Source organism: Palaemon carinicauda, chromosome 24, assembly GCF_036898095.1.
Source record: "Palaemon carinicauda isolate YSFRI2023 chromosome 24, ASM3689809v2, whole genome shotgun sequence".
In the NCBI taxonomy this organism is placed as follows: Eukaryota; Metazoa; Arthropoda; class Malacostraca; order Decapoda; family Palaemonidae; genus Palaemon; species Palaemon carinicauda.
In genome coordinates, this window is record NC_090748.1 from 106,512,055 (window position 1) to 106,522,054 (window position 10,000).

Below are 10,000 nucleotides of genomic sequence, written 5' to 3' on the forward strand. Positions count from 1 at the left end.
CGTCAGGTTCTCAGTGAAGCCGTGACTGGATCCCAAAATGTAGCTTATAATGAGAGGCTTTTTCCATCGTCTTCCTGTCTTCACTTGTTGAGATTCTCTTGAAGACATTCCGGAAGACATGGGGTCTTCTTGAAGACCCACAATACGTTTCAGAGAGAGAGAGAGAGAGAAAAATTGTCCGTTAATTTCATCGATGGAGTTATTGCTTCAAAAGGTCTTCAGGGTAAGTTTCTCTTCGAAATCCCTGGATTCGAGAAAGAGTCTCACCCTCCTCAAATCATTATCATCACGATTCGTGTTCTTAAATCTTTGACATTCATTCTTTTACTGTAAATCTTTTCAAGACTTCCTCCTACGGGGAAAGGAATATACAATAAAGATGTCAGATTCGTTTTCAGAAGATGAGAAAAGGACTCTCTCTCTCTCTCTCTCTCTCTCTCTCTCTCTCTCTCTCTCTCTCTCTCTCTCTCTCTCTCTCTCTCTCTCTCTCTGTGATTGGAGCCAGAAGCAGAAGTCTCCAAAGACTTCTTCGAGGAATACCGATCTCCTCCTTTCGTATTGTCTAAGTGCGTGAGGATGTTCCGGAGATGGAGACAGAAAGAGAGGCTGGCTCCAAAAGGTCTCTGGAAGATCTAGTGACATTTTTTAATATTAACCCTGATCAAAAACAAACATTTTTTCAGATTGAGTTGTGTTTAGTGCAAGTGGCAAGAAGGAATTCTTCTTTGGTTGGCGGTAGGAAGGGCATCCGGCCATGAAAAATTTGCCAAAAGTAATATGGCAGGAAAGAATAACTAAACAATATCTACAGTAGAGGTAAGCGATCGATATCCTTCTTTCCACCTTTCTATCCTCCTGCCTTCTTCTACATCCTCCTTCCATCTTCCACACCTTCTCCCTTCTTCTTATTCATTCTTCCACCTTCCACACCTTCTCCTTCTTCTTATTCTTATTCTATCCTCCTCCCTCATTCTACATCTTCCTTCCACCTTCCACACTTTCTCCCTTCTTCTTATTCTTTCTTCCACCTTCCATACCTTCTCCCTTCACATTTTTCCTTCCATCTTACCCACCTTCTCCCTTTTACTCAATCTTCCTTCCACCTTCCACTCATTATCCCTTCTCATTCTTCCTTCCATCTTACTCACATTCTCCCTTCTTCTTATTCTTTCTTCCACCTTCCACACCTTCTCCCTTCCACCATCCACAACTTCTCCCTTCTTCTTATTCTTTCTTCCACCTTCCATACCTTCTCCTTTCACATTCTTCCTTCCATCTTACTCACCTTCACCTTCTACTCATTCTTCCTTCCACCTTCCACACATTATCCCTTCTCATTCTTCCTTCCTTCTTACTCGCATTCTCCCTTCTTCCTATTCTTTTCTTCCACCTTCCATACCTTCTCCCTTCACATTCTTCCTTCCATCTTACTCACCTTCTCCCATCTACTAATTCTTCTCCTATCTTCCACACATTATCCCTTCTCATTCTTCCTTCCAACTTACTCATATACTCCCTATTTTTCATTCTTCCCTTCATCTTCCACGCCTTCTCCCTTCTCCTTCTTCCTTTCACCTTCCTCAGTTTCTACCTTCTTCTCATTCTTCCTTCCACTTTCCACATATTCTCTTCATTCTTCCTTCACCTTATTCAATTTCTCCTTTTTTAAATTGTTCCCTCAACCTTCCTCAAGTTCTCCTTATTCATTCTTCCTTCCACCTTCCTCACTTTCTCCCTTCTTCTGATTCTTACCTCCACCTTCCAAAGTTTATCCCTTCTGATTCTTCTTCCAACTTTACTCCCATTTTCCCTATTTCTTATTCTTCCCTCCATCTTCCACGCCTTCTCCCTTCTCATTCTTCCTTCAACCTTCCCCACCTTCTCTCTTTCTCTAATTCTTACCTTCACTCCTTTACTTTCACGCTTATACACATTGTTCACTACACCTTCGTCACATACTCAATACTTCTCATTCTAGGAGTGGGGATGAGAGAGAGAGAAGGGGTCAGGAAGGTGAAAAGGAGGATGAGAGGAAGGGAGGGGTGGAGATGAGTGGATGTGAAGAGAAGAGAGGAGAGGGGGAGGTTGGAAGGGAGGATAGAAAGTGGCGATGGGGTGGGTGGGAGAGAGGATGAAAGAAAAGGATATGAGGGGGGAAGGAAGGATGAAAAAAGAACATGAGGGTGGGAGAAAGTATGAAAAAAGAGAACATGAGGGTGGAATGAAGTATGAAAAAAAACTTGAGGGTGAAAGGAAGTATGAAAAAAGAGAACATGAGGGTGGAATGAAGGATGAAAAAAGAGAACATGAGAGTGGCATAAGGTATGAAAATAGAGAACATGAGTGTGGAATGGAGGATGAAAAAAAAGAGAACATGAGGGTGGAATAAGGTATGAAAAAAGAGAACATGAGGGTGGAATGAAGGAAGAAAAAAGAGAACATGAGGGTGGAATGAAGGATGAAAAAAGAGAACATGAGGGTGGAATAACGTTTGAAAAATAGAGAACATGAGGGTGGAATGAAGGATGAAAAAAACAGAACATGAGGGTGGAATAAAGTATGAAAAAAGAGAACATGAGGTGGAATGAAGGATGAAAAAAGAGAACATGAGGGTGGAATGAAGGATGAAAAAAGAGAACATGAGGGTGGAATGAAGGATGAAAAAAGAGAACATGAGGGTGGAATGAAGTATGGAAAAATAGAACATGAGGGTGGAAGAAAGTATGAAAAAAGAAAACATGAGGGTGGGATGAAGGATGAAAAAGAGAACATGAGGGTGGAAGGAAGTATAAAAAAAAAATAAGTGGGTGGAATGAAGGATGAAAAAAGAGAACATGAGGGTGGAATAAGGTATGAAAATAGAGAACATTAGGGTGGAAGGAACGATGAAAAAAAGAGAACATGAGGGTGGAATAAGGTATGAAAAAAGAGAACATGAGGATGGAATGAAGGATGAAAAAAAAGAACATAAGGGTGGAATGAAGGATGAAAAAAGAGAACATGAGGTGGAATGAAGGATGAAAAAAGAGAACATGAGGGTGGAACGATAGATGAAAAAAGAGAACATGAGGGTGAAATAAAGTATGAAAAAAGAGAACATGAGGGTGGAATGATGGATGAAAAAAGAGAACATGAGGGTGGAATGAAGGATGAAAAAAGAAAACATAAGAGTGGAAGGAAGGTTGAAAAAAGAGAACATGTGGGTGGAAGGAAGGATGAAAAAAGAGAACATGAGGGTGGAATGAAGTAAGAAAAAAGAGAACATGAGGGTGGAATAAGGTATGAAAAAAGAGAACATGAGGGTGGAATGAAGGATGAAAAAAGAGAACATGATGGTGTAATGAGGGATGAAAAAAGAGAACATGAGGGTGGAAGGAAGGATGAAAAAAAAGAACATGAGGGTGGAATAAAGTATGAAAAAAGAGAACATGAGGGTGGAATAAAGTATGAAAAAAGAGAACATGAGGGTGGAAGGAAGGATGAAAAAAGAGAACATGAGGGTGGAATAAAATATGAATAAAGAGAACATGAGGGAGGGTGGAAGGAAGGATGAAAAAAGAGAACATGAGTGTGGAAGGAAGGATGAAAAAAGAGAACATGAGGATGGAAGGAAGTATGAAAAAAGAGAACATGAGGGTGGAATGAAGGATGAAAAAAGAGAACATGTGGGTGGAATGAAGTATGAAAAAAGAGAACATGAGGGTGGAGTGAAGGATAAAAAAAGAGAACATTAGGGTGGAAGGAAGGATGAAAAACGAGAATATGAGGGTGGACTGAAGGATGAAAAAAGAGAACATAAGGGTGGAATAAAGTATGAAAAAAGAGAACATGAGGGTGGAATGAAGTATGAAAAAAGAGAACATGAGGGTGGAATGAAGGATGAAAAAAGAGAACATGAGGGTGGAAGGAAGGCTGAAAAAAGAGAACATGAGAGTGGAATGAAGGATGAAAAAAGAGAACATGAGGGTGGAATAAAGTTCGAAAAAAGAGAACATGAGAGTGGAATGAAGGATGAAAAAGAGAACATGAGAGTGGAATGAAGGATGAAAAAAGAGAACATGAGGGTGGAAGGAAGGCTGAAAAAAGAGAGCGTGAGGGTGGAATAAAGGATGAAAAAAGAGAACATGAGGGTGGAAGGAAGGATGAAAAAAGAGAACATGAGGGTGGAATAAAGTATGAAAAAAGAGAACATGAGGATGGAACGAAGGATGAAAAAAGAGAACATGAGGGTGGAAGGAAGGATGAAAAAAGAGAACATGAGGGTTGAAGGAAGTATGAAAAAAGAGAACATGAGGGTGGAATAAAGTATGAAAAAAGAGAACATGAGGGTGGAATGAAGTATGAAAAAAGAGAACATGAGGGTGGAAGGAAATATGAAAAAAGAGAACATGAGGGTGGAAGGAAGGATGAAAAAAGAGAACATGATGGTGGAATGAAGGATGAAAAAAGAGTACATGAGGGTGGAAGGAAGGATGAAAAAAGAGAACATGAGGGTGAAATAAAGTATGAAAAAAGAGAACATGAGGGTGGAAGGAAGGCTGAAAAAAGAGAACATGAGGGTGAAATAAAGTATGAAAAAAGAGAACATGAGGGTGGAATGAGGGATGAAAAAAGAGAACATGAGGGTGGAAGGAAGTATGAAAAAAGAGAACATGAGGGTGGAATAAAGTATGAAAAAAGAGAACATGAGGGTGGAATGAAGTATGAAAAAAGAGAACATGAGGGTGGAAGGAAGGATGAAAAAAGAGAACACGATGGTGGAATGAAGGATGAAAAAAAGAGTACATGAGGGTGGAAGGAAGGATGAAAAAAGACATTTTCCCTTTTGCAAATGTAACAGGCTGTTATTTTCTTTTCTGTAAGAATATTTACAGAAAAGTGACAGATATTGGTCTTAAGGTTCGATATCAAAGTGATTGTGCTTTTAATACAAAAGTAAAGTGCCTTATACCGCCTTCAGACATCATTGGTGCATTTATAGAGATTGCTGATAACGATGACTTACCACAAGAACTATTATTATTATTATTATTACTATCCAAGCTACAACCCTAGTTGGAAAAGCAAGATGCTATAAGCCCAGGGGCTCCAACTGGGAAAAATAGCCCAGTGAGGAAAGGAAATAAGGAAATAAATAAATGAAGAGAACAAATTAACAATAAATCATTCTAAAATAAGAAACAACGTCAAAACAGACATGTCATATAATAAACTATCAACAACATCAAAAACAAATATGTCATAAATAAACTATAAAAAGACTATGTCCGCCTGGTCAACAAAAAAGCATTTGCTCCAACTTTGAACTTTTGAAGTTCTACTGATTCAACCACCCGATTAGGAAGATCATTCCACAACTTGGTCACAGCTGGAATAAAACTTCTAGAGTACTGCGTAGTATTGAACCTCGTGATGGAGAAGGCCTGGCTATTAGAATTAACTGCCTGCCTAGTATTACGAACAGGATAGAATTGTCCAGGGAGATCTGAATGTAAAGGATGGTCAGAGTTGTGAAAAATCTTATGCAACATGCATAATGAACTAATTGAACGACGGTGCCAGAGATTAATATCTAGATCAGGAATAAGAAATATAATAGACCGTAAGTTTCTGTCCAACAAATTAAGATGAGAATCAGCAGCTGAAGACCAGACAGGAGAACAATACTCAAAACAAGGTAGAATGAAAGAATTAAAACACTTCTTCAGAATAGATTGATCACCGAAAATCTTGAAAGACTTTCTCAATAAGCCTATTTTTTGTGAAATTGAAGAAGACACAGACCTTATATGTTTCTCAAAAGTAAATTTACTGTCGAGAATCACACCTAAAATTTTGAAAGAGTCATACATATTTAAAGAAACATTATCAATACTGAGATCCGGATGTTGAGGAACCACCGTCCTTGACCTACTTACAATCATACTTTGAGTTTTGTTAGGATTCAACTTCATACCCCATAATTTGCACCATGCACTAATTCTAGCTAAATCTCTATTAAGGGATTCACCAACCCTAGATCTACATTCAGGGGATGGAATTGATGCAAAGAGAGTAGCATCATCTGCATATGCAACAAGCTTGTTTTCTAGGCCAAACCACATGTCATGTGTATATAGTATGAAAAGTAATGGGCCAAGAACACTACCCTGTGGAACACCGGATATCACATTCCTATAATCACTATGGTGCCCATCAACAACAACTCTTTGAGATCTATTACTTAAAAAATCAATAATAATGCTAAGAAACGACCCACCCACTCCCAACTGTTTCAGTTTGAAAACAAGGGCCTCATGATTAACACGGTCAAAGGCAGCACTAAAATCAAGGCCAATCATACGAACTTCCCGACCACAATCAAGGGATTTCTGTACAGCATTGGAGATTGTAAGAAGGGCATCACATGCTCCAAGGCCTTTACGAAAACCAAATTGCAAACTAGGGAAGAGATGATTACCTTCAGCAAACCTATTAAGACGTTTTGCCAGAAGACGTTCAAAAACTTTAGATAATATGTGAATTATGGAAATTGGGCGGTAATCAGTGGGACTTGAGCTACCACAAACACATTTACATAGAGGAGTAACATTATCAATTCTCCAACTACTGCTAAAAGCTCCTCTTCTTGCTAACTTGCGTAAAATAACAGATAACTTTGGAGCTAAGAAATCTGCTGTCTTTATAAAAAACAAAGGAAAAATACCATTTGGGTCTACACCTCCATAAGCATCAAGGTCCATCAACAGAGCTTTAATCTCACGAGATCGAAAAGCTAGACTAGTTAGTTTAGCCTCAGGAAAACAGGAATGAGGAAGTTCAAGTTTTTCATTACTCTGTTTACTGTCAAAAACATCAGCCAAAAGGGTTGCCTTTTCTTTTGGACAGTGAGTGACTGAGCCATCTGGTTTAAGTAAAGGAGGAACTGTTGCATCTACACCAAAGAGTGCAGATTCAAGGGTTGACCACCATTTATGTTCCTGAGTTGTACCAGAAAGGGTTTCTTTTATGGTTAAATTGTACTCCTTTTCAGTTGAGGCATAAACTCTCTGAGCAAAAGCTCGAAGCTGAGTATAGTTGTTCCAGGTCAAATCTGATCTGTTACCCTTCCAAAGTTGATAGGCCTCCTGCTTCTCCAAAAAAGCACGTCTACAATCATCATTGAACCACGGTTTGTCCTTCACTCGGTACCTTAGCACGCGAGAAGGGATACGCCTATCAATTATGTTGACTAGATTCTCATTCAAAGGGACAACAGGATCTACACTATTATATAATTGTGACCAATTCAAGAACAAAAGATCATGTAAAATCCCATTCCAGTCTGCTTGGGATTTCATATAAATTTTACAAGAATATGATATATCAGGGACAGGCTGCTCAGTCTTCACTAATAATGAAATCAAGGCATGATCAGATGTCCCGACTGGAGAACCAACCTTACCAGTTATAACGCCAGGGGAGTCAGTGTATACAAGGTCCAAGCAATTACCAGACCTGTGAGTAGCTTCATTTATGATTTGCTCACAGCCTGATTCAGAGGCAAAGTCTAAAGCTCTTAAGCCATGGCGATCGGTAGGAGAGATAGAACTTAACCACTCCCTATGGTGAGCATTAAAATCACCAACAAAGACAAAAGAAGCCTTTCTATCATCTTCTTGTATCTTAGCCATAATGGTAAGAAGACAATCGAAGATAGAATCATCCATGTCTGGATTCCGGTAGATCGAACATAAATAAAAGTTGTTATGCCTGCCACAAACTTTTATTACCTGAATCTCATGACATCCACATTGATAGCAAGACTTATGAGAAGCAGGGTACTCGGTCCTAATATACACCGCCATTCCCCTGGCCCTAGGGATGGCATCACGTTTCAACATTATTGGCTTCTTAAAACCAGTTATAAGGAGCTCAGATGAGTGCCTCATATTAGAAACCAAAGTTTCTGAGCACAAAAGAATATCATACTGTCTGGACGCAACTGTAAGGTCTTGGATATTTGCATGAAGACCACGAATATTGCAATACAGAAGACGACATTGACGCAATCTAGGACGTACTGGTCCCGGATTTCGCTCAATGTCTCCAGACAGCATAAGAATTAATAGAAATAAAAAAGAGACATCATACTTAAAAACTAGATTAACAAGAATTATAACAAAAACAATACGTACAGAATTATAAACAAAGTGATTGATGATACCCATAGACTATAGTAAAAAGTCGGAAAAACTGGTCAACATGGAGGAGCCGATACACCATGCAAGGCTAAATACCCTCCAGGATAGCCACTTCAACTGAAGGGAGGACAGTAAGGATGGTTTTGAGAAGAAAAAGAATCAGAAAAAGGAAAAGACAACCTCTTGATAAACCACCAGGCATCCATGGCCCTTCTATTAAGCCTGCCCAACACACCATTTCAAAAAAAACAAGAGGAAGAAAAAAAAATAAGATAGAATAGTGTGCCTGAGTGTACCCTCAAGCAAGAGAACTCCAACCCAAGACAGTGGAAGACCATGGTACAGAGGCTATGGCACTACCCAAGACTAGAGAACAGTGGTTTAATATTGGAGTGTCCTTCTCCTAGAAGAGCTGCTTACCACAGCTAAAGAGTCTCTTCTACCCTTACCAAGAGGAAAGTACACTGAACAAATTGCAGTAGAGTAATTAACCCCTTGGGTGAAGAAGTGTTAAGTATCTCATTGTTGTCAGGTGTATGAGGAAAGACGAGAATATGTAAAGAATAGGCCAAACTATTCTGTATAAGTGTAGGCAAAGAAAAAATAAGCCGTGACCAGAGAGAGGGATCCAATGCATTACTGTCTGGCCAGTCAAAGGATCCAATACCTCTCTAGTGGTAGTATCTCAACGGGCGGCTGGTGCCCTGGCCAACCTACTACCTACTACTAGTTGCATACTTTTAAACTTATTACATTGGGGGAGAGAGACGGAGGGGACCTCGTCGTCGTAGAGTTTATCCAACATTTCCTATCGAACTTTGGAATGTTTATCAAAGAACCCTAGATCAGCTGGCTAATACCAACAATGGAGTAGAAGGGTTCCATAATGCGCTTCAAGCGTCTGTGACCAATACGCATCGAAATTTATGGAAACTCGTCAATGTATTGAAAAATGAAGGATATCTTTCTTAAAAGAAGATAATCGATGCAGAAAGAGGTGAAACAGCAGTCAAGAAACAATACAAAAATGTTTATAAGCGCATACTAAGTATTGTCAGAGGTTATGATCAAAATGCAAAACAACATTATTTACGAGCAATTGCTATGAAATTACATGATATTTAGCTTTGAATTTTTTTTTTTTGAAAACTTTTTAAATAAAGTGTGTGGTTTTCATTTTTTTTACCCTTTTCTTATATATAATGATAATTAAATGAATACATGAAAATCAATGAAAAGTAATAAATATACTCGAAGATAACTATATGAATATAGTTACATTGATCTCTAAAAGAAATAAGGTAAAAACTAAAATATACATTTTACGGCGATATGTCCTTTCGGCAAAATATCCATTCGGCAAGTTTTCTTACGGTGAAAAGTCTCACAATCAATTGTCCTACGGCAAATTTGTTTACGGCTAATTGTCCTAGCTCCCATTAAATAGTCGCTGCATTATCGATGCTGGTACGAAGTGGATTAATGTCCCGTGCGCCTTCCTTAGTTTTCCTGGTATAGTTTTGGGCACTATTAGTCTACCTCGGCTTGCTCTTTCTGATATTATTAGCTCCATGATGTTTTCAGTAAGTCCTTCGATTTGTTTGATGAAAGGGTTTGCGTAACGCTATGATAAAAATGCACTAATCAAGGCCACCCATACTATGTGGGTTTGCCATAAGGGAATCTGATGAAAATCTCCCACCATCACTAACCAGCACTGGCTAGCATGGTGATGTAAACTAGCAAACACCAAACGTAAATTGACATGTCTGATACCTTTGCCCTGCAGTGGACTAGCTACACCGATCGATATATAT